The sequence below is a fragment of the Diabrotica undecimpunctata genome, chromosome 3 (assembly GCF_040954645.1).
Source record: "Diabrotica undecimpunctata isolate CICGRU chromosome 3, icDiaUnde3, whole genome shotgun sequence".
In the NCBI taxonomy this organism is placed as follows: Eukaryota; Metazoa; Arthropoda; class Insecta; order Coleoptera; family Chrysomelidae; genus Diabrotica; species Diabrotica undecimpunctata.
The window spans coordinates 549,353-576,123 of NC_092805.1; the positions used below are offsets into that span (position 1 = coordinate 549,353).

At 33.1% G+C, this 26,771-nt stretch overlaps 1 protein-coding gene across 2 annotated transcripts in view; it reads right to left on the reverse strand.

The window, feature by feature from the left end:
- LOC140436337 (uncharacterized) overlaps positions 1-26,771 on the reverse strand; it is a 223,365-nt gene that overhangs the window by 117,889 nt on the left and 78,705 nt on the right. The window contains exon 1 of one of the 2 annotated variants that reach the window (XM_072525062.1): positions 13,547-13,764. The exons of the other annotated variant lie outside the window; for it this stretch is intronic. The gene's annotated coding sequence lies outside the window, so the exon portion shown is untranslated. Of the gene's footprint in view, positions 1-13,546; positions 13,765-26,771 lie in introns of those variants that run through there. 2 annotated transcript variants of the gene reach the window in all.

Here is a 26,771-nt window from a genome sequence, read left to right on the forward strand (position 1 = left end):
GAGGCTTTGGGAACTGTGAAGGGTGATACCATTTATTTGTATGTTAGGTGTAACTTGTTCATGGGGGTTTTTGTGGAATACCAGAATTTTGGTTTTGTAAAAGTTAATGTCCAAGCCCAGCCTGTGACTTTCTTATGATAATATGTTCATCAATATTTTTAATTGATCTTCTGTTTCTGCTAATACTATGGTGTCATCGGCATATCTTATATTGTTAATGATGATTCCATTGGCTCTGGCACCTTCAGGGTGATCGTCAAGAGAAGCTCTAATTATATGTTCGGCATATACATTAAATAATAGGGGGGGTAAAATGCACCCTTGTCGCACTCCTAGTTGTATGTTGATGTACTTGGTGTTTCCGTTCTCTGTTCGAACGCATCCTGTGTGGTTCCAGTATGTATTACTTATAATAGCTATGTCGTGTCCGTCCAACCCTACTTCTTTTAGCACCTTAATCAATTTTCCGTGTTGGATGCGGTCGAAGGCCTTTCTATAATCGATAAAGCACACATACAGCCGTTTTTTAACCCCAAGATACCTTTCTGCCATCAGTGGCAATCCCATAATTGCTTGTCTAGTGCCTGTACCGTTTCTAAAACCACATTGAGAACGACTCAGGTATTCTTCACACTTATTGTGAATTCGGTTATAAATTATTCGCATAAAAATCTTAGCGGCATGACCCATTAGGGATACAGTTCGATGATCTTCACATTTTCTTGCTTTTTGTTTTTTAGGAATAGCTATATATATGTAGATGCTAGCCAGTCAATCGGTATATATGTATGTTGATATGATGTATGTGTAAGTATATTTGGTTCATATTAAGATGATGACGATCGATTGATTGCTAAGGAAAATAATATACATATCAACCATTACTCACTATATCAATAGAGTTATTAGCTATTTTGAACATTAACAACGCCAGTATTTAATATTTTTTAAAATAGATTACGTAGAATGGAAAAATGTTTCATCGTGTCCTTTGCTGCCTTGAATAACGTCATAAATGTAATATTCTCTATTTAAAATTTTACCCAAGAGTAAAAACTTGGAAATAAAACTGAACTAATTATTGTTCTGTGCTTTAGCGTTAGAACGGAATGAAATCCCTGCAGTGATAATAAAAATGTGTTTAATTGTTAACTAACTTTTTGCACATTAAACAAAACACGATATTCCGTATAAACGAGTAGCTATAAAAGTACTTTTCTATCGTTGAAGTAAATAAAGAAGTTATATTTTTTGGATTTTGATAAGTATTAGTAGTTAGTGTTTATCTTAAGGTTTCGAAGAACTGTTCAAATTGTCCATTTGTTTTTCATACAATTATACAGAATGTCAATTTGATAACTTTCTAGCATTGATATTTTCATTCGCGTAAATAATATGAAAAATCAGTCAATTTGTTGTTAAGGGAAAATTTTCAAAACCTTCAAGCTATTTTTGTGACCACTTCGTACTAATACAGTCAAGACAAAATTAATGGTGATTAGAAGACAATAGCACAATACGCTTCTCGGTGAATGAGAATATAATAAATCACAATGTATACAAGCTACATTAAATGAGAAATGGGATTGTCATGCAGAAGTAAAAGAGCAGATAGGTCATACCAAAACATCTTTTTTTAATTAAGAATCTTCTTTTGTAGGCATTTACCATTGTGCCAGAACCATTATCATCATCAGCCTTGATTTGTCTATTGCTGAACATACGCCTCCTTCAGATATTTCCATCTATTTCTGTTCTGCTCCTTTGCTATTTTATCTCTCCATTTTACATTGTGTCATTCCTAATTTTCCGCTGATTTTTTATAAGATTCAAGACTTTATCAAATTGCATTAAGTTGAGGATGTTTTGGAAGGAATTTCTAATGATTGAGTTTGTGGTTTCTATTTTATTGAATCTGCATAAATCAGTATTAAATATTAGAAGATTGTGCACCCATGGAGCTGTCTTGGGAGTACAAATAGAAGTAGTATTGGAAAGGTTGATGAAATCCAATAAAGGAGATAATATTTGTGATAATGTGAGTGAGAGATTGAATGCGTTTGCTGGAGGAGGTTCTATGGAATTGATTAGATTTAATACCAGGTTGGTATTGGAAACCATCAAGACACGAAAGCTGCAATACCTGGGGCATGTTATGCGTAATGAGAGATACAACCTACTTCAATTGATTACACAAGGGAAAATCCAGGGCAAGAGAAGTGTAGGAAGAAGAAGAATCTCATGGTTGCGTAACTTGAGGGAATGGTACGGATGCACATCTATTGAACTATTCAGAGCAGCAGCATCTAAGATCAGAATAGCCATGATGATTGCCAACCTCCGTCGCGGAGATGGCACGTGAAGAAGAAGAATACCAGGTTACTTGGGTTTGCTGATATTCTTACAAAGTATGAAAGTAGAGGTTGCTGCCTTCTTAGATAAAGTGGTGGTTCTGATGATTCAACATAAACAATTTCAGCGAGACTTGATTTGAAAGCACCAAGACATAGTCGTAGGGATGTATTTTGAATCGTGTTTAGAGACTTTAGTAGGGAGCTACTAGATGCCATATAAAGAATACTGCCATAATCTAGCTTAGAGCGAATTAACTCTCTATATATTTTAAGGAGAGATTCTCCATCAGCTCCCCAAGAGTAGCCAGCAAAACATTTAAATAAATTGATTCTTTGGACACAGTTCGCTTATAGTTCCTGAATATGCTGTCTCCAGATAAGTTTTTTATCAAAAGTTATACAAAAAGGGGCAAATAGTTAACTTTTTTTAAACGAAGTCCGTTTAGAGTTATGGAAGATAGATTAGATCTATGCTTTTTATTTTCTAATTTTACTTTAAAATAAGTTTATCGTGGCTACATGGAAAATAGCTAAAGAATAATCCTAGTATTGAAAGAAATGTTTTTAGACCTTAAGCAGAATTCCGTAACCTGTTTACAGGTACTATCAGTGGATTAAGATTGACAAATGAAGGTTATGGAGAGAGTTACGAAGAAAAATGTTCAACAATGTAAACCAAATTACATTTACACTCAGTAAAAATGCTAAACTAATGGTGATACTGCTGCTGAAAGTATTTGAATATCATTCAAAACTTTCACAACTTGAAGGCTGTTATAATTTGAAAATAACAATAATGCTGCAGTTCCAAACTCTTTTAACATTCCAAATAAATAAGTTATTTAAAAAAACAATGTTATATAATCATATTTTTATTTAGATTAAAATATTAAAATTGTTTTCATGCTTACATAACACTTTATCTGTTTTCAACTTTTTTTCTGTTAATTTTATTCGAATATTTTATTTGACCTCTTATCTACCAAACAAATACTAATTTGTTAGTGGGAGGTCGTTAAAAAATAATAAGCTGATAGCCTAATAGGCTTCCCCAGACCACCTATAATATCTTTTTTGACTTTTTCATATACATTAATGACTAGATTAGAAAATCATTTGTTCAGTTCAAGAAATTTGAAAGTTAGTCTTTTAATATTTAATATGTTTTAGAAAGATCTAAAAGAAATGTACCTAAGTGTTTAGAATTTTATTTATTTACGATATTCACTAGAAATCAGATCAAACTAAGAAGTACGACGTGGAACCATATTCAGAGATGTAAATTGGGCTATAAAGGTTAATCAAACGTTTCCTGGAGTTATATGAATACTAAAACTAGGGGTCTGTTATATCCATTGTATTTTATGAGCTTGTTCACTGTTTGTAGGTGATAATTGGTTCCAAACTTGTGAAACGTTTGTACACAATGTCAGTTTTTTGTCTCTTTTAATATCACAATTGATATGGCTGTACATCAATGGTATTAATTTTTTTTATAAAAATAACATAGATTTTTCTCAAATCTTGAGAATTCTGCATCTCTTTTTTTCTTCTTCGTCGTGCAGCGTCGTAAACTTTGAACTAAATATACAGTTTTCTTACTTTTTACATAATCAAAAAGTTCCCTATCCTGGACGTCCGCCCTTCTTAATACCTCCTCATTTCTGACTTTCTCCTTCCATAGAATGAAATGGCGCAGGCACATTCCGAAATCTTCAAGTTTGGTAATGGATCTGGCCTTTAACTTCCATGCTTCTATTCCGTACAAAAGAATATGCCAAATAAATTACTTTAGCATCTTGTAAGATTAAAATTCAACCAGTAATCAGAAAGAAATTTACGAGGTTTCTTAATTTTAGTCTCAGGGTCCCTCAGGTCTAAACTATCATTTAGCAGACATACCAAGTATTTAAACTACCTGGCTTGATCGCTTTTTTTTCAGCTACATATATATTTGCATTTGGGTAATTATTTCTACCTATAATCCTTGTTTTTGCCTTCTTGAAATTTATTTTCAAACCTAAAGTTTCACTTACAAGAGATCGTTTAAAAGACATTGAAGTGTTTCTATGTTATCTACAACTATACTGTTAAAAGTCTGCCACCGCATCTGCGAATGCCTGTTCTACGTATAAGTTGAATAGCATTTTTTATTGAGAAATCTTCCGTTTTGTTGAAATTTTGAAGACGTACTGTTGCTGTCCGGTTCCAATACAGATTGACGATGGAATTCTATATTAATGTTTGCATACTTAATATCGCCTCACTAGTGCCAAATTTATTTTTGAAACTAAACTGACTTCAACTATCAACTTCAATGCACCCAGCCAACTAACACCGCCAATACAAGCATTCTTTCATTCCAGGTTCGCAGAATAATAATATAATAAGTACCAACTCTCATAAAGCCCCAGGATACGATTTAATCGATGAGAGAATCCTAAAACATCTTCCCAGCAGTTCTCATGCCTACTATTATCTACAGTAGAATGCTGCAGTTAAGCTATTTTCCAATCCAGTGGAAATATGCTCATATTATAATGATTAAATGGTAAATTGCCTATAGAACCTTCTTACTATCGTTCGATATACTTGTTGCCCTTTTGATATACTTTTTGCCCAAGATATTTGAAAGACTTCTGCTAAATAGAATAAGCGAAACTGTACCACTCAACATAATACCCGAACATCAGTTTGGTTTTCGTCAAAAATATTCAACAATTCAACAGTGTCATAAAAGACGATAATAATTTCTCAACCAATCCAATCCGGAGTTCCTCAGAGAATTGTCCTCGGTCCCCTCCTGTACCTGTCAGCATTTAGTCAGCAGTAATCTTTACTGCTGACATACCTATTAGATATGACGTCACAGTAGCAACTTTTGCCGATGATACAGCCGTTTTAGTTTTAAACAAAGACCCAGACATAATATTTGAAAAGCATCTGCAAAATTTCTTGCATACATTAGAGAATTCGTTGACAAAATGGAAAATTAAAGCCAATAACGAAAAGTCAGCCCAAATAACATTTACAACAAGAAGACGTACTTGCCACAAGTTAGTCTAAACAATGCCCCCATTCCTGCTAGAGACGTTGTGAAATATTTTGTGTTGCATTTGGACTGGAAGCTCACCTGAAATCAACACATTAACGCCAAAAACACTCAGCTCAATATAAAATTAAAACAAATAAATTGGTTACTTGGCAGAAAGTCACAACTGTCTTTGAAGAATAAAATACTGCTTTACAAAGTTATACTAACATCAATATGGACGGCGTAGAACACTGGGGCTGTAGGAAGCCTTCAAACACAAAAATTTTGCAGACCTTTCAATCAAAAACACTGCGTATGATAACTAACACCCCTCGGTATGTGAACAATGCAACCATCCACCATGACCTGGGAGCACCAACCCTAAAAGAAGTCACTTCAAGCCAACAAGGCCAAAATTCTTAATTCAACGCACCACAGTCAAATTATCAGTAAATTATATCAACCACCAATGAAGGAACGAAGACTGAAGAGGACTTGGCCAGAGGACCAGGTGAAAATGGAAAACTGTCGCTGAACGGTACCTAAATCAAGGTAATATTGTCATCACATTTACTAATTACTCAATGTACTGTTTATGATTAGATTGTAAATATGCATTTAAAATAAAAAAAAAAAGCTACTGACCTCTTCACATTTTTTAGATGTAGTGTGTAGTATATTTAAGAAAATTTTTAAAAAGTGGCTTATTAGACTTATTCATAGGTGGTCCTTGCAGAATTTTGCACGTGGTGTTTCGTGTAGGGCGATAATGTAGAGCCAAGCCAATCTGTTGGAATCTGGCTCGTATCGTAAATATTGTTAAAGAGCTGCACAATAATGTCTACATATTCTTCGTTAATTAACTTGATTGTTTCTGCATACACATCATCTAGTTCTATAGTTTTGTTATTTTTTAATAGTTTGATAGCGTGTACAATTTTAGCTTTCAAAATACTTGGGCCAATAAGTATATCGCGAGGGTTCATTATTAGTAGTTCATCGTAGTCATTGTGTATACTAGTGGCTTATTTTTTGTTAAAGATTCCAGTAATTTCCATTTTTGCATCTCTCTAAATGGACTATAATGGATTATAAACAGTAAAATCAATGGGGAACTGGAAATGGGGAACTGGAAACATCTCAGAATAGGGATGGAACCAATGATCATGTTAAAAAAATGCTCCTTGATAGACCCATTGGTCATAGAAGAAGACGACCAGAAAAAGGTTCCTTAATAACATCGATAAAGATATGAGAAATATGGGAATACATGCTTGGCGGAAGAAGGTGATGGATAGGGACGACTGGAGACAAATTCTTAAAGAGGCTAGGACCCAGGGTTGTAAAGCCAGAATGATGATGATGAACCCGTGATGAAAAAAAAAAAAAAAAATAATACAAATAAAAAATACGACCCATTCAATATTTTAATTATACGGCAAAGAAAAGCATGAAAAACAAATTGTATTTAAGTCAGCCAGTCATTTCATTGGCTTTCTTTAAGATTCCTACAAATCAATCAAATCATCGCTTTTATTATTTTTCTTAATAATCTACATTTTTTAGCAACTTATTGCTTATGATATTTCCTTCATTGACTTTGATCTTGGTCTTTTTCGTTTAGTAATTTCGGAAGTATCAATTTCATGACTTTTTTAGTAGATTTCTGTCGTTCATCCTTTTGTATATAACTACAATTGAGTGAAAAATAATCGACCCAAAATTATTTTGCGAAAGTATGTCTCCTCTTTCAATCCAAAAAATGTAAATTTAAAAATATTTAGTGTACAATCATTACCCTCATTATTGAGTTTTAAAAAGTTTTCTCTTTTGATGAATCGGATGACGTATTACAAATAAATAATGCATCGCGTAGAGAGGGGGTCAGAATTTGACTCATTAAAATCGACACGCACCGACTTAACGCGTTCGGTTAACATCGTACGCATTAATTTCCATAGCAACCCACTAATACATCAGTCACTTAAGTTCACAACTACATTACAAATGGATACCACATCCGTCAAAGCAGCTCTCATTAAGAGAAGGCCCGAGCCAGAGGACAGTAAAATCGACTAAATTTTAGCTAATCTGTTGTGTCGTGAGTGTACCGTCGATATTAAGATACTAATGATTATGTCCTTCGACAAAGAGAAGGCTGTAAATGAATAACAATGGAGAGAGATGATCAAGTTTTGTATCGAAATCCCTGAGAAATCAACATTTGACTGGTGCTAATCTTAAAAAAGAGCTTAGAGAGGTCCGAGGTGTTGTTACCAGCGTTTGAACAGTCAGAAGGAAACTAAAGGCAGCCAACTTGACACCAAAAATGGCAGCTACGGGTTCCAAGCTAACTGCAGCCCAAAAGCAAAGGCGACTAGAATTTACTCGCGAATATCTGAATTGGGACAACGATTTGTTCAGGAGAGCGATTTGCTCATTGTTGTATACGAGAAATTGTGTCATATGAACGCGGTTCTTGTATGTTTTGGGCAGGCATTTCCATGGATAAAAAAACCGAGTTGGTTCTCGTGCGTGGTGGAGGACGTTAAGAAGGTTTAACGACGGTTCGTTACATCAGGGATATTTTAAAGGTACATGTGGTTCCATTCTTCTTCTGGTTCCTATCCGTTTCGGATGTTGGAAATCATATTGGCAATCATGACCTTGCTCGCTGCGGCTCGAAACAGCTCCGTTGAGGTTTTCTTAAACCATGTTCTTAAATTCCGCAGCCATGATATTCTCCTTCTACCGGGTCCTCGCTTACCTTTGACTTTACCTTGCAATATAGACTGCAGCATGGAGTAACGGTGCTGATTTCTCATAACGTGTCCCAGATATTGCAATTTTATACGTTTGATCGTAAACACAATCTCTGGTTCCTTCTTTATTTTTTCTAGAACTTCCTTGTTCGTGATCCTTGCTGTCCATGATATTCTCAGCATTCTTCTATAAAGCCACATCTCAAATGCTTCAAGTTTTTTAATAGTGGTGTCTGTAAGCGTCCATGCCTCCGCCCCGTACAACAACACAGAGAAAACATAGCATCTCAAATGTCTCATTTTTGTATCTATCTGTGGTTCCATACGCGGAATTTATTAGTGATGCCTTTATTTTAATGCATGATAATGCACGATGCCATACCGCAAGAGTCACCAACAACTATCAGACTGAGATCGGTATACCTACAATAAATTGGCCTGCGTTGATCCCGGATATAAATTCAAAACGGCATCTTTGGAATGAGCTTAAACAAAGGGTCCAGGACAAAAATCATGCACCAAGGAGCATAATGGAATTGAGAGCTACGCTTAATGATGAATGGGAAGCAATGCTTCAATAATTTATTAGAAAAGTCATCCGATCCATGCGAAATCGATTGGAAAGTTTAATTAGGAGTAGGAATGGTAATATGAAATACTGAAAAATGAAGAAATTTATTTTGTAATTGATGATTTCTCTGCTTATAACGTCTTTCTTGTGTTGCATTAGTTCCAATGATGAATATTTAGGAAACTCTGTTCGTATTGCATATTGTTTTTATCATGTGTCTTCCAAATAATGCAATACCAGTTTTTGTAAGTTTAATTATAAAGTTATTGCTTGCACATTAAATATTTAATTTGCATACTTCTTACATTGAAACAGAAGGTGTAATCTCAAATATTGCTTTTGAGTCGATTTTTTTGCACTCAAGTGTATACTACATTAATCTTTTCTATTCTATATATGCTGTCAATAAACCATCTATTCTTATCCGTTGTTTCACATACATAATACAGAATTCAAGTGAAAATCTTACCATTTGCATAAAAAGTGGATTTTACCACACTGCTGACTGAATACAAAGTAAACAAACACTGTAAAATGATTAACAATCATAGATAACAACAAATACTTTACTTAATAATAAAATATCAATTAGGTATTCGCTTTATTTACTACATTCCTTGAAAAATAACACCGGGTATTTCCGATGGATTAGATTTATTATTCAATTGTTTGCTTAATAATACTAATTTATTATTTAAAACAGTCGGATATGGCTAAGTTAAAAATAATTATCTAGTACTGAATGTGTTATTGATAAGCTATCTCCAAAACAAAACAATTTCTTTCTGTTAGAACACGACAGAGGATGCACAAAATCAATAATAGTTGTTAATACTGCAACTGCAAAAAACCTCAATTAATATCAATCTTATAAAAGTTTATGCTCCAACAACCGATAAACTCGATACTGGCATTGAACAATTCTATAGAAATCTATAAGTTTTAACACAGCGCATAATAAAACATGAAATGGCAATAAAAATGGGAAATCTCGATCCAAAAGTGAGAAAGATCAAAGTTAAAAACATCGTTGGTGAACATAGACTGGGACTCATGCTAATAAAATCTACTGACCAAGATAGGGAGCAATTGTGAAAATATGTTTCATTGGAATCTTTGTGTCATACAAAATATCACCTAACTCCTTCCATTTATTCACTTCTTTCGCTCTAACTCTACTACATACATCTGCAACTCTTAAATTCTTTATATAATCATTTGATACTGTTTTTTTATTCAGAACCAACCACAGAACCGATGGATTCTGTCATACATTCTTAAGATCAATGAATACCATATCGGCTGTTTGTTTCTCTATTTCTCTATTTTTACATCAGCTGCTTTACAATTAATATTGCATCTGTTGTAGAATGTAGAAATATTAAATTCTACAAATCAATAAGTCTTCTTTCTACCATACTAACCTAATTGTACGGTTATTACTTCAAACAATCAATGTAGGGGACTGGATTTGACAACATCTTAAGAAAAATGTTGACCTTTTTGTCCAACAAACACAATGACATAAATATATGAGATAGTTTGGCATCTAGGTCTTTTTGGCCAAATTAAAAAATACCTGCTAATCATTTAATACCAACTACTACAATTCTACAACATTGATAGAGTATTTAGAGTAAGTGATTCCCCAAACGGATAATGAAAATCAAGAAGCCAAGACATTTAAATAAACTTTGCATTAACGAAAAAGACTCTTTTTATACAAGATTATCATTAAACCAATATGGGTTTATGTAATCAAAAAATGTAAAAGATTATATCAGTCAATTCAATATTGCTTTTATACAGATAAACCAGTATAAAATCTTTTGGATGGTAACGGTCGCTTCCTAGTACTTCTCGAATCAAATGATTTACAATTTTCATTAGCTAATTTCTTTTGTAGGGTAAAAAAGAAACGGTAAAGTTCAATTTATGTAAAAGAAAATCTTTTATATTCATCTCTTAATCTAAATGAATATAATGTAGAACAAAGTTCCATGTTTTGTGTAATTTATATACCTTCAATAAAAACAATATTTTAACTATATACAGATCGGGTAAGGGTAACTTTGATTTGTGTTTGGTGAATTTTGAGAGTGCCATAACGTCCTAGCTTAGTAAAGCAGACAAACTGAGCATACTTGGTGATGTTAATATAAATTTTAAAATTGAGTCTGACCGTTTTTTTGATATTCAAAATCTATTTTTTTTTTGAAAATCTAACATCTTTTGGCCTAAAAGTAACTATAAACGATAAACGATTATACTAGAATCACATCCCAGTCCAGTATTTGCATCGACAACATGACAAAGTTTTCTGAAAATATCTACAGAGTGGGCGTATTTGAACCTTTGTTTTTCTGACGATCGAGCACAATTTTTATTTATTGACTTTGACCATAAAGTTGTTGACACTAATCAAACATTTCAACGGTTTATTACTTCTTCTGGTTTACAGAAGCTTAAACGTGCGCTAGCTAGTACAAAGATAGACTTTTTCTATGATATTAATAATGATCCTGATTTTTTGACAGCCTTTCTTACCGAAACTTATAAAAACTTAATATTAAAGCATTTTTTACTTTTGTCGTACAAAAGTGGACATGGATTCAAAAGTGCTTGTTCTACTACAAACGCGATATTTAATGTTGTGAGCGAGGTGCTTGAGGGGCTGGACCGCGGCAATCGCATAGCAATTTCTCTTTGCGATTGAATGCTTTTGATTGCGTTTTACACGACATTTTGCTCCACAAATTAAATTACTATGGAATCAGAGGTATCCCTATTAAGCTTAAAACTTCTTATTTATGTAGCACATACTAGACGGTAGTGTCTAAAGGCTATCTCTTCGATTTTCGATCCGTAAAACAAGACTCTCACAAGTTTCGGTCTTAGGACCTCTTTTGTTTATTATTTATGTCAATGATTTGCCTAAATTCATATCTCCGTACATATTCATATAATTCGCAGATGATACGACATACGTTATATCAGGAAAAAATAATAATGATTCAAAAATGTCTTATGAGGAAGTTTCTACTAAATCTAGCACATGGTTTGCTGCAAACAAACTAAAACTTAACTCTGATAAAACGCAAAATTTGGTTATATTTGCAAGTAATTTACACAATGATCCAGATAACAAAGACACTGTTAAACCATTGGGAATAACCGTAGATAATCGACTGAACTAGTCGGCTCATATCTCACAACTATAGAAAAAGCTATTAAGTTCATTATTTATTATTCGCCAACTAGCAAGGGTTGCAACTTTAAAACATTAAAAAGGACATATTTCTCTTTATTCCACTCTCACCTAAACTGTGGTTTAATCATATGGGGCAATTCAACAAATGCACTTCAAGTTTTTAAAATGCAAAAGAAAGCTTCAGGATTTTAGCAGGGTTTAGTTATCTAGAACACTGTCGCCCTTTCTTTATCAAATTCAAAAGTATGCCGCACCTACTCTGTTGATATTTCAAGTTCTAACTGAAATTTACAGAAAACGTGCCCATTTAATAAAGCAGTTTGATATCCACGTTTACAATACGCGAAACTGTCACTACATACGAACAAATCGCTGTAGATTACGTCTTTCAGATAAAAATTGCCTTAATTATAACTATTACAATATTTTACCAAAAAGTATTAAACAGCTAAACTGTAATAGTTTCGAAAAAGTTATAAAAAATATCTTCTGAAACATTGTTCCTACTCAATGCAGAACATCCACTAAACTGCTTACCGTAACTGCCATAAATCTTTTTCTGTTTAATATGTGTTTTTGTTTATGATATATTTAAGTTAAGTTTTATATTTCTTTTTTATATACCTACTATGTATTTTTTTTGACTTGCTAACAATATTTGTATTTATTATGCAGTTAAATAAATAAACTCTAAACTCTACAAAGACTTGATCAAACCTTACGTCAAGGACTTTGTAATGAAAACAATCATCAAACTTAGCAACAAACTAAAAAATGATAATATGATTTTATCACATTTACTTTTTGAACCACAGGGACAGTTCTACGAAGGTAGCAATGAGAATTCGTTGATGCACAAGACTAATCAAACGACATATTAACAATATTAATGATGACGTATCCATAAGAATAAAAAAAAAACGGAGGAGATTAGAATACTGGGATTTATTACAGGAAATTACAAGAAATGCTTCAATGGACCTAAAGTGGAGCAAAGACAGAAGAAAATTAAGAAGGTTTAAAGTAGTGAACACTAAACAAAATAAAAATGGAAAAGAAAAGACAAAGCTGTAGAAGAAATATCAGCCGAACACATAAAAAGAAGACTAAACATTATCCGACTCAAGCGTCAGACCTCATTGTTTTTAAAATCTTGGAAGTTATCACAATAAAAATAGTAATAGAAGGAAAGAAAAGGCATTACACGTCAAAAATTGAACTGCGAAGATTATCAGATGAGACTAAAGAAAGTTATCTGAATCCAAAGTAATCCTAAAAAAAAATATACTTAATAAACTATATGGAGTAAATAAACACTTTTCACAAACAAAATAAACACTAGAGATCTTTGAAAAAAACAAGGAGACAGGAAAGTGAATCAAATCACCACAACGAGAAATCAAGCAGTTACTTTTTGGCAATGTCCTTCATGGGCTAATAATAATAATAATAATCGTTTACCTAACTATAAATTAATGAGTCGCCAAGTTAAAAATAAATGGAAAATTTAAGAACTAAAAATTAAAGTCGACCTAGAAGATTACCCAAAAATTTTGTTACATATAACTTTGTAAGCCTTCGCAAAGAAAAAAAAAATAGACTAGATGGTCTTACCTGAGAAAACGTCATCCAAAAACTACCACCTTAGTATCACTTGCTCATTGTCATGAACTAAAATATGCACCAAGTAGCCAACAAAATAAAAAAATTCTTGACCTAAGTCTCGTTGGTCTGCTAATCCCCGTTACTTAAGTTAAGTCGAGTCAAATCGAATCGAAATTGAGTTCGGGCCGACGGACCGCGTGTTACCTGACTCTTCGCGAGATACCAGTGAAACTGAATTAACTAAATTACAAATAAGCTTTCCCGTTAACCGGTGAATGGTAATGTAAAAATCTAGGTCGACTCTATCGCAGTTTGGTAGCCAGGTGAGCCGCGAGGTTCTCCTCTCGGCCTCTAGCGCTCGCGCATATTTCGCAAGGTTCGTTGCCGTTTTTTCGTCTTTTTTAATAACCATTTTTATTGCGTTGTTCTAAAAATAAATCACTTCTTAATAAGGTGATAATTCAATTTTATTTCATACGTTCAACACAAAGAGACTGTTTATGAAGGAAATTTTAATAAGAATAATATAAGAAACAGTTATTAAACCCAAATAGAAAACTTAAATGTGTATGGTAAGTCATTCAACAAAGCATAAACTGTGGAACTATGCAAAATGTTAATTTTCAGGCAATATTTTTAGCACTTATGGTGTAATTCCCTAGCAAAATTACTTGTTACCCTAATTTTTTATTCAGCTATTGCAGAAAAATCGCCATCGGTTCAATAATCTTAGTAAGTAGTCCTGATTATCTGCAAAAACTGGGGTGGTGCCATTTGCGTTCAGAATAAATGTTAAATAGCAGGGGGGAGTAAAATGCAAGAGGGAGGGGGCAGACTTAAATATATTAATGAAGAAGATAGTACGTGACCAATAGAAATTCAGTAAAATGCATACTAGTGATGAATAACAAACTGTACAGCAAAAATCACAGGTTAATTATCTAGGAATTAACATCTGCAATCTCCAGTGGGCAGCAAAATATTAAAAAAATATTATTAACAAATTAGAATAAATCGGTATTAACTATTTTTGTATCGCAATAATCTATTTTTTGCCAGCTATTTTCCGTATATTACCGTATCTAAAATCTAAATAAATACTTCGTTAATGCAAGTCAAAATATAATATCAACTATTTTACCACAACAAGATCCTATTTCCTATCTCCCCAATTTAAAAAAGGTCTCGAATTCAATACTTATAAGACCAGTTGATAAATCTGAAGTAATCCAAACAATCAATAGTATCAAAAGCAAATCTTCCTGTGGTACTGATAAACTATTCATAAAAATTTTCTTAAATCTCCCAAAAAATGTTTCCTTTGAATTTTAAATGATTCCTTTGAAAAAGGTATATTTCCAGAATGTCTAAACAGCCATTATTATTCCTTTTTATAAGGGTGGTACAAAAATCTAATGTCTGCAAGTATAGACCTATTGCCTTACTACCGGTCTTATCCAAAACATTGAGAGACTTATAAAAGCCCGACTTATGTCCTGTCTCATTGAAAACAACATTTTATCACAAAGTCAGTTCGGCTTTTTATCTAATAAATGTACCAATAATGCGATGTTTTCTGTGCTGCATGAGGTCTATCAAGCACTAAGCAATAACCTTTACACTCTCACTGTTTTTTGTGACTATGTGATAAACGACATTTTGATAAAAAAACTAAATTTCTACGAAATTCTAGGTATTTCTTTGAATTGGTTCCAATCTTACTTGAGGAATAGGAAACAACTAGTTATAGCCAATGATACTGACTTTAGTCACAAAAGCATTATACGTGGAGTACCACAAGGTTCAGTATTAGGTCCTCTACTTTTCCTTATCTTTATAAATGACACCACTAACTTCAAAACCGATGGAAAAATTTTTCCTTTTGCTGATGATACCAGTATTACCTGGAGGAACTCTAATATTGCAATTCTTCATGCATTCTGATCTACTTAAAATAAAAACCTGTTCCGACTCTAATTTACTCTCTTTTAAAATAGATGACACAGTAGCATTATCCTATAAATAAGATCTTCAAGCCTTGCTTCTCAATAACAGCCAGATGAGTATCGTTAATTATGTAAAATTTCTTGGTATTTTATAGACAGCCACCTTAAATAGTCCCTTTATATCGATTTGCTAAGTAAGAAACTAGCCTCAGACTGCTATGAGATAAGATTTGTTTTGAAAGAAATTAATGTAGCATCTTGGAAAATAGCATATTTTTTTTGTTCGTCCCATCTTTGATATGGACTTCCTTTGTGGGGTTCTAGTACAGCTGCCCAATCTGATGTTATTTTTAAATTACAACAAATAACAATACGGTATCTTTTTGGTTTTAGTAGAATAACACATTGCTGAAGCTACTTCAAAAATCACAGGCTTTTAACTTTTCTCTCTTTATACATTTTAAAAACTGTTTGCTTAATTCGTAAACACCTACATGTTTTTCCAGCAAGACCTAATCATGACTTCTCCACCAGAAATTCCACCTTTGATGTGTATTTGCCGATCCCGTCCACTGACTTAGTAAAGAAATCTATATTATATTCGGCAAAAAAATTATACAACCATCTCCCTCTGCAACTTAAATCTACAACTTCTTTCCTTAAGTTCCGTAAATTGACAAAAGCCTATCTAAACCTATCTGAAAGGCCATATTATTAAGTGGAAGAGTTTCTTAACAAAAAACTAAGCAATTAGTGACAATACAGTGACAATAAAGCAAATTGCTATTCTATTCTATTCTATTTTCTTAGTTCATTCAGTAAAATCTATGCGACAAGTCAAGCTCATCTCTTTTTCTTTTCATTTTAACATTACGGTTATACTACTTTTATATTGAATATTATTAGAATATAAAATTAAACTGACTGATACTAAAACACCAACCAATTATTATTAACTGTCATTAAGCGGATCTGAACGAGTACGAAACGTATAAAACAAAAGACATAGCGGCAAAACAATTTCCACACCCACAACCAATTAATTTTAGTACCTAGATATCTCGGCGAGTCGCAATTCGGTTCAAAGTTGCTGCTGCTTAATAGATTGACATAAGTAGAGAAACAATTACGCAATAACCATAAAAACAAGAAATCTAAAGACAGTATAGATCAGTAGGTATATAAAAGTTTTATATTCCCGTCGACGGAATGTCTGTCGTGAATGAAGGCTCTAGAAAATAAATGGTTGTGTAAAAATTTCTGTATATAGTAAGTATCGAATTAAAAGGGTGTTTTAAATTTGGTAAGTGGATTTTACCAAAGAATATATTAAAAATCCAATATATTAAAAAAATATTTGGTAAAATGTAATGTGAAATTGAAGTGTCATTTAACAGTACATTTGATGAATGTAGTGTTAAATGTACCTGATGCTCTTTTATATAAAAACTCCACTAGTACTTTTCGGAGTATAGTTTATAATAAGTGCTCAGCAATGACCGGACTTGACCCGGCATCAGACAGGTGACATTTTGTAACGCTGTTTGACACGTGGGGTGTGACAAACCCCAAGTTTTTAAAATATGCTCATTCCTATATTTCGTAGATTTTCATACTAACTTGTAATATTATAGCTTCAGGATACATTACGGTAATAAATTCCAGAAGAACATTTGCTAATAATAGCTTATTATTGAACATATAGCAAATTATATGAAATACCAATTTTTTTCGAAAAAAAAAAATGTTCCTTATGACCGCATTATGACTAGCTTATCAAAGAAGAAAAATAGAATCAAATTCTACAGGTTAATAATTGAGTTATGAGTTGTTAAAGTTGGAGAAATTTTCGCTTATGTTACATAGTGTACTAAACACAAAGTACTTCACATGCCTCACACAGAGAGGTGTGTGAGGCATGTGAAGATAGATGTCACACTAGATTTCTTTTTATTTGAAGGCGGATCGGAACTTTCACCTATAATATTTTGGATACTGCTTCTCAACTCTCTAGATAATCTAGGGTTACTCATTCTTTCTGTTTGATATTTTTCGAATAATTGGAAACCCAGTTTCTTCAGGAAAAGCCTTCTAACAATGTTGGGACTATCGTTGTTTTGTTTGTAAATGATCTGGCTATTGATTCCTGCAGTGTTAATCAGAGAGAAAGAAATTGTCAAAGGCCAGCAAGGACTGTTGCATGCTACATTATACATTGCAGAGAGCTCTTCTCCTACGTCAACTCCGCCTTTGGTCGAATTATAAAATGAAATAATTTCAGGCAGCTTATTATGAGTATCTGTTACTGTTGTATCATGGTGGAGAGAAGATATAAGTAAAACGACTTTTTCTTTCTTTGGTACATACGAAAGAATAGTGTATCCGTTCTGAAATTTAAATATACTGGAAAAAACTTCTCTCCATTTCCCTTGCAGGAATTCTATGATTAGGCTTATTTTCCTGATAGTACCTACTGCAGTTAAATTACGAGTCTCAGGCAACTTCATCAAAAGATCACGACCAAGAGTGTACTAGCTATCAAACGTTATATTGCGTTTGGTCCCAGACAGGGGAGCAATCAATCTTTCTACAATGTCTTTCGGGGAATTGCTAACTCGGAATGGACCTTCCAGCTTCATATTAAGTAGGTAGTTCGTAACTAATACATGTACATAGATTTCGTATATCGATGGCTTATTTGGCATATATTGCCTGAAAGCACATCTTTCTCTGAACGATTCAAGCTTTTCGTCAATTGTCAAAAATCAGAGGGAGAATATGCAGATTTGAAATTTTCCACAAACCTGTCGAAGAATGCTTTGAAATGAGCTAGTTTATCCAACTTTACTCTTTCTTCACGGTTTTGTTTGTTATCGAATCTTAGATATGAAATTAAAAATTCGAATCCGCGTGGTTCATTGTGCAATGGAAAATGTCCATTTATGTTTCACGTGTCAATTTAAGTGTCCGTCAGTGTTTCACAATTTATATAAATGACGATGGGTGTTTCTGAATGCACTAGACAGGTAAAGAAGCGCCAACGCAGCTTTGATCTACATCACAGGTCTATTCCCATAGCGTGGAGAGTTCTTCCAACGTTCAGATTTTTCTGCAATTCGTTGGTTAGGATGCTTAACCAAGTCAGCAATCATTTGTTCATCAATAAATAGCAGGAAGAATTCAGTTACGTTTTCTGCTCTTGTTCGAACATTTCGGTTATTGGGTTCTTTACTCCATTTCATTCCATTCTTTCCGGAAAATAATAACAACCTTGTCTGATACTTTCTACAACAACTTGCTGATTTTCATTCTCTTCTTCGGGTTCTTGTTACATATCGGAATAATCGCTGTTGATACTTACATTGTCAATATTGTCTTCTGTCATTGAATCATATTGATCAATAATGCGTCTTCATTTTCACACTCTTTCCTCATACGAATGAGGGAAGGAAACTCAATATAAGTAGTATGTATAAGATGGCTTATCTCTGAAAATTACGTTGATGTACGAAATAAAAACGGAAAAAATAAACTTGCGACTTCCGACACGTGGGGTGTGACAAACTCTAGACAACTTGAAAGCGACTCTACTCACGGTATATCTAGTTGTCGACTGACCTGACTGCATCAGATTGTAGACAAATATGTATTCGAAAGCTACTGAAGCACAGATGGCGTTTGGAAAGAAATTTGAGCTTAAAACGGTTACTCTCTGAACTATGAGATTTCTCTCACCCCAATCCATTTAAAGACTTTTGAAACAGCGAAAGCCAGAAACTACTACATAAGTACCGAAAAGTTAATAGAGAAAAAAGATTGGCTTTGCTCTACATTTATCGCCCTACCCAAAATACCACGTTCGAAATTCTGCAAGGTCCACCGGCTAATAAGCCTAATAAGGTAATTTTTAAAAGTTTTCCTGGAAATACTACACACAAGATTATTTAAGAGTAAAACTGTAAAGAGTTAAGTGACTGTAGTCAGTTATATAGGAGTCATCGCCAATCTGTATCAAAAACCAGGAAGGTTTCGCAGTAAAAAAGGAGTAAGGCAAGGTTGTGTGCTTTCTTCAATTTTGTTTAACTTATAAGTTGAAAAATTATTCGCAAAGCAGTGGCAGATTTAATAAGGGTATTAAAGTAAACGGCACCGACCAATTTTTCAATTTCTAATTTAACTGAGCTTGGAGGGCACGTAAAGTCGTTAGTCCCGTCTAAAACCCTAACACTAGACCTTAACCAGCAGGTTACACGAACTTACTTACTTTTTTTAAGTAAACGTTATATTTATCAACAACATTAGGTATGCCGATAACACTAAGCGATAGTAGAAGCTTTGGATTTGAAAATAAATATCAAGAACAGAAGAACAATGAGTGTACATAGAAATTAGAATTATCAAAATAATAATAATAGATTTTATTTAGAACAAAGAAATGGTGTTACAGTGTAAATTTAAATATTTTATACAATATATAAATAAACCCAGTTTCTCACAGAAGTTGTGTGTCACATGGACTACAACTTCGATTTTATCCCAGTTGATACATCCGGAAATTTCTCGAAGGCAGATCATCGTCGTCGAGCAGACGACGATGATCTGATCTTCATCGAACAAATTACAGTTGAGTTGTGTCATGCATCTCCTGGATAAGATCTTTTTTTACCACTAAGACATGCACTGTATCTTGCTTGTACACGATAGTGTTAGATCTTGAGGTTTCTCTCTTTTCAGTAATCAGATGGAATGTTACATAAGCTTCTAAAAAGATGCGAGATATTTGTCTCAAAATAGACAATTTGACATATTTTCAACAATATGGCCGCTACCCACTTTAAAAGTTTGGAAATTCCTATAGAAGGGCCCTGTATACAAATTAATTTTGTTTATAATATTAATTTAAATAAATTTCTAGGAAATCTAAAGATCACTATTAGTAATTTATTCGAAAACATTTCGAGAACACTTGGTATACCTATATCCGGCTGACAAAACAACAAAAAAATCGAATTTGGTATTTATTAGGTAGCCGAGATTAGATTAGACTGGTTTTATTATTATTACTAAACTAGGATCCCGTGAAAATATTAATTTCACTAGGTGACATTGACTCGCCAAACAACTAATAGAATCTACAGATTATAGTGCGAGGAAAATTAGGAAACAATTTAACAGTCGATTTGTAATATCTTCGGCGATTTTATTTATTTATTTGTTAATTGTTTACCTAAACTATGTATTTCCAAAGTATCTTTTATGCAAATCTTGACGTTACTATTATTATTATTTTTAAGAACAGTTTGGTCCTTAAGGGTCGGCGTGGCATCAACGCGATGACACAAATTCCGAATAGGAATTCGTACTACGCAAGCGTGTATCTTCTCTCAAGCGCTGACAATCACAGCCCATGGTACAAAAAATAACAGGTATGATATTGCGCAGGCCACTATCAGCTGATTCCCTACTGTCGACGTAGTAATGAGAGTGGCCGTCATTGTAATATATCTGTTTTAATGGGAATTTTATCGATGTTTTAACTTTGGCATCTTTAGTAAGCTTGTAGAAGATTTTATAGTGTTTTTGTGAGAGTTAAGTTGATTTGTAGACATTTTAGTAAGAAAGAATTATTAAGAATATTTTTAACTCTTTATGAGAGTTTTTTTAGTGATAGTGGCTTTGTAGGTATACCTACTTTATATGGACAATATTTTGATCTTTTAGAAGTCACAAATAAGGTACGTTTAATAACTATTAAGTCAGTACTAAATACTCAACCATACTTATACTCCTTTGGTATTTTTAGGAGGGTATTGCTAGGAATATTTTATAAGCTAAACATAAAATGCGTTGTACAGTAGCTAGTTGTTTAAGTGATAATCAGACAAGAGGTGCCGATAAATCTGTTAGGTTTTATAGTTTTCCCAAGGACTCAGTAGTGGAAAAACTGTGGGTTATTGCTTGTTGCCGTGAAGACAAATTTAATACTAAAACCTCAAGGATTTATTCCAAACACTTTAAGCCGGAAGACTTTAAAAGAAATTTGCAGCATGAATTGCTGTAATATGAATCAAAGAAAGGACCCAAACTGAAGGGTGATGTGGTTCCTTCTCTTTATCTACCACAATCAAAAAGCTTATCCATAATTTAACTTAAAAGGCAGGAGAGGTGTTCCAAAAGGGAGTCTAAGGGGATTGTGGAACAGATAATTACATAATTTAGGTTAACATTATTTTATTCTACATCTTTTGGTAGAAACACTTTAAGTATTATGACATAAAAGTAATATCTTAACATTTATTTTTTAGTTATGTAGCTGGAGAACCAGGTGTGGACTCAAGTGTATCAAGAACTCAAAACTGATTTATCTGAAACTATAAAATCAGTCGGGTATGTAAAATGTTTTATAATATACTGTGATGAGTCGTCTGAATAAAAACATAATAGTCTCAACTTCATGCAATATGTATAGTAGATTAAAAATATGATTTTTGTTTTTAGAATAAATACAGATATGGAACCTGCACAAGATTTCGAACTTTAAAATTTACATATCGAGAACAAAGCCTTACTTCAGCAGTTTAATAAATTAACAGAAATGAAGTCAGTAGTAGGTAAGATATTTAGCAAAAGACAGCTAAAAAGACTGCAAAGGCGTAAAGTCAGGGAAAAATTATTTACAAAGACTAATTAACTTATCGTAGAACATTAAATGTTCTACGATACAAAATCAAACATCTGTTCTTCCGATCTCGAATGTATTTCGGAATTAAGAAATTAAACCTAAAACTTAAAGAAGGTATAAGAAATAAAAGAAAATTAATAAAAATTGTAACTTAAAACCTTGTGTTTAATTTGTTTTCCGATTTTAGTACAGATAGATAATGATCAATTACTTTCTTCCGTTTACGTGCAACTAGACTTTTTTCCTCCTCGAAACTGGCGCCAAAACAGCTATACAATCACAAGCGAGCTCGTTAAATTTACGAAGGTTACTTTTCTAGGATTAAAAAGCGAAAAACATAAAAAAACTCAGATTTTACAGATTTTTTTTCACTGTATTATTTATTATTTTTTCAATCAAAATAATAAAACACCTATATTTCAATAAATTCGAAATAGTTCAATAGAAACTCTATTAATCTATTAAACTGACTTTTTATTGCCAATTAAAAATTAATTGTGTTCCGATTACTAACGTTTTTATGGGGAATATTTAAAATCACTCTCATTGTGACGTAATGCGCAAACTCATTCTAATTTCGCGCTCGGGAGTATCATACCTGTTATTCTTTGTACCATGATCACAGCCATAGTTACTTAGTTGCTGTGTTCGAGTTGTGGTCTAAATATAATTTAAATCAAAATGGGTGACTACGAACGAAATCAAAAGTCCAATTATAAGATGAGCTAATGTCGAATGAGGATAAACATAGTGAATTTGAAGATGTATATGAATCAGATGAATTTCTTCCATCTACAGATATCGAAGAATCACCCAATTAGTATCAATAGTCATCTAAAAAAACGTGCTAAGACAAGCCATTTTTAATTAATTACTATTTAAATGGGAATAAGCCACAATTAAAGGTTAAAATACGTTTATTGACATTTCAATTTCCACTTCGGAAATCGTTCTCAAAATACAAACATTAGTAAAAGCCATTTTTACTTTAGCGCCTAGTACTTCTTTTACGACATTTACAGAGGTAAGCGATTTTATGATAAATGCCAGCAGTCTTTATTTTTATTTAGTCTAAAACTAAATTTTTTTCAAATGAAACCTTCTTCAGAAAGTTGTCCTCAAGATTTAGTGACAGAAGAACACCAACTCAATGCAGTCGCCGACATAATAAGTTTTGTTATTGAAAAGTTCTGAGATACGGAAGAAATTGTTACTACTGATACTATTTCATTTGGATAGTCTTAAGTGGAGATATACTGATTGTACTTTGTGTAACAATAAAACACTGAAAACTTTGTTTTCAAAAATTCCACAAAATTTATTTTAAATTCTTATCACTACAGCTGTTTCGGCTGATTGCCTTTCTCAAGTGATCTGTTTTTGGCATGGGTTGACACTTTATAGTCTCTAATGAAATAGGTTGAGGAGGGGAGAACTGTTTGTCTCAATCTGGTCATTCAGAATTATATCTGTGTTTTTTAATTTGTTTATTTCCATAGATTCTAACAAAGATAGCTTAAGGCCTTTACTTTGAATGTGTAGAATTTTAAATTCGTCATTAAAAGAATGATTATGATCTAGAAGGTGAAGTGCGTATGTTTTTCTATTATTGAAAGCCCTTTTATGTTCTGCTATTCCTTTATTAAAATTTCTACCTGTTTGACCAATGTAAGTTTTTGGGCAGTCGCCACATTTAAGTTTGTACACACCACTGTGTAAGTGTTTTTTATGTTGGCTCTTGTTGTTTTTAATATATTTGCCTAGGTTGTTATTTGCTGGTGTTATTCCTTTCTTTTTTATGTGTTTGGCTATTTTTGTTGATATTTTGCCTGTATATGTAATCGAGCAGAAGGTACTGGGTTTTTTCTCTGGTGGTGGAAATACTAAGTTCAGGGCTGTCTTGTGTAGTTTTTGATTTAAAATTTTATTAATTGTTTGTTCGTTGTATCCATTGTTTACTGCTATTTGCTTAATGATATTTAATTCTGTCTCAAAATTGTATTTTGACATAGGAATTGCTGTTAATCTATGTAACATACTATGATAGGCTGCCAGTTTATGTTGTGTGGGATAGGATGATGAATTGTGAATAGTCGTGTCAGTATGAGTAGGTTTATGAAATATGGAGAAGTCATGTTTGTTTTTAAGTTTGGTAATTTTTAAATCTAAAAAATTTATGGATTGATTTTGTTCTGTTTCTATTGTAAATTCAATATGACTATGAAGAGAATTAATATACGATAAAAATTGGTCGAGTTGCCTGTTGGTTCCTGTGAAACATAGCAGTAAACAATGGATACAACGAACAAACAATTAATACAATTTTAAATCAAAAACTACACAAGAAAGCCCTGAACTTAGTATTTCCACCACCAGAGGAAAAACCTAGTACCTTCTGCTCGATTACATATACAGGCAAAATATCAACAAAAATAGCCAAACACATAAAAAAGAAAGGAATAACACCAGCTTTCAGAACAAATAACAACCTAGGCAAATATATTAAAAACAACAAGAGCCAACATAAAAAACACTTACACAGTGGTGTGTACAAACTTAAATGTGGCGACTGCCCAAAAACTTACATTGGTCAAACAGGTAGAAATTTTAATAAACGAATAGCAGAACATAAAAGGGCTTTCAATAATAGAAAAACAGATTCTACATACGCACTTCACCTTCTAGATCATAATCATTCTTTTAATGACGAATTTAAAATTCTACACATTCAAAATAAAGGCCTTAAGCTATCTTTGTTAGAATCTATGGAAATAAACAAATTAAAAAACACAGATATAATTCTGAATCACCAGCTTGAGACAAACAGTCCTCCCCTCCTCAACCTATTTCATAAGAGACTATAAAGTGTAAACCCATGCCAAAAAGAGATCACTTGAGAAAGGCAATTAGCCGAAACAGCTGTAGTGATAAGAAGTTAAAATAAATTTTGTGGAATTTTTGAAAACAAAGTTTTCAGTGTTTTATTGTTACATAAAATGAATTTCCATCAAGTAACGGTCGAATCCATCGATTGTACTTTGCTAAAGCATTTTCACTTTACTGTGAGAGATTACAGATTAATATGAGCAGTATGTAAATAAAACTCAATATGAGTTCTTTAAGATTTTCGTAACCAATGATATAAGTTTCATGGTTCACCAGATTAACCTGCATGTGGAACAAGTTTCTCCAAGCAACAACACAGTCTATGTTAAAAAAACATAATAAAACATTACTTGAAAAGTTTTTGGTAATGTTATTTGAATGGGCCTTCTCAAATTACCACGACTAAAATCTTATTGAAGTTCAAATATTTTGTACAAAAATGATATCAAAAAAATTATGAATATGTAGCATGTTAGCGACAATGATGATAATACTTTAGAACATGACATACTTGGTAAAATTCTGCCACTGGCAGATAAATTAATTAAAATATTTAAGGCTGTTGTAGTTCCTGAGGCGGAATCTGTATTGACGAAAGCCTTATACCCTTTCGAGGTCACTTAAAATTCAAGCAGTGCATAGCACCATAAGTTTGGTATTAAACTTTACAAATTATGTACTGCCGGTGGATATACCTATAACTTCTTGATGGTGGACTTACTTTGTATGCGGACAACTATTACACTAGAAATAAAAAAAATAAAAGTAGCCATTATGATTGCCAACCTCCGTAGGGAGATGGCACTCTAAGAAGAAGGACTATTACACTACTGCAGCTTTGGCATCTGAATTGCTAGAACGACAGACTTATCTGTGTGACGTTGGAATCATCATGTTAAAATTGCGAAAAAAACGTGACGTACAAGACATAAAGCTAAAATGATTACAGTTAAAAGAAAAAATGATACGGAAATACAAAAGCCAGTAGCTCTAGTAAGTGGCAACATTCAAAAAGTGGTGGGTTTAAGATTTGATAAGGACAGGGCTGTTGATACAGGAAAGAGATGGATCCCATTGGGACACCTTTGATTTGACGATAGAAATGATTTAGGAATGAAAACTATGTATTAGACATGTAGTGTTTTATCAGCTTTACTCCAACATTATATTCATATAGGTCACAAAATATATTTCAAAAAAGCAAAAAACGAAGAAGCCATCGAAATTGAAAGACGCCCTAACAGCTTAAACCCGCACGATCACGCTAAAAGACTGCAAGCAATATGGCGGTCCCTGTTTCAGCGAACCCATGCGACTATCGATCCCGCTCAGACCGTTTCCGCGCATACCGTTCCCGCGCACATACTGATGGTATAAAAGTAGCTACTGTGGTCATGGAGGAGAAAAGACTGCTAACATGTCTTTCTGCCTCATACGCTCTGGGGGATTCGTGCATTGAAGGCGAAGTATCCCCTTGCTTATGTCCATCTGTCTTCGGACTGTGGATATTTTTATGTAGTTAGTTTTGATAAAGACTAGCTAATTTCTTACAATGAAATAAAACAACCTTTTGTAGCAGAGTAAAAAGGTCAGCCACAAAGTCTGGGTAGTTTAGGAGATGATAAAAGTACTTTAGGAGAGGATATGAAGGACTATCCCTTGGCTTGAAACTCAACCAGTATTTATACACAATCATTTCGAGAGTTTTCAAGTCAATTGA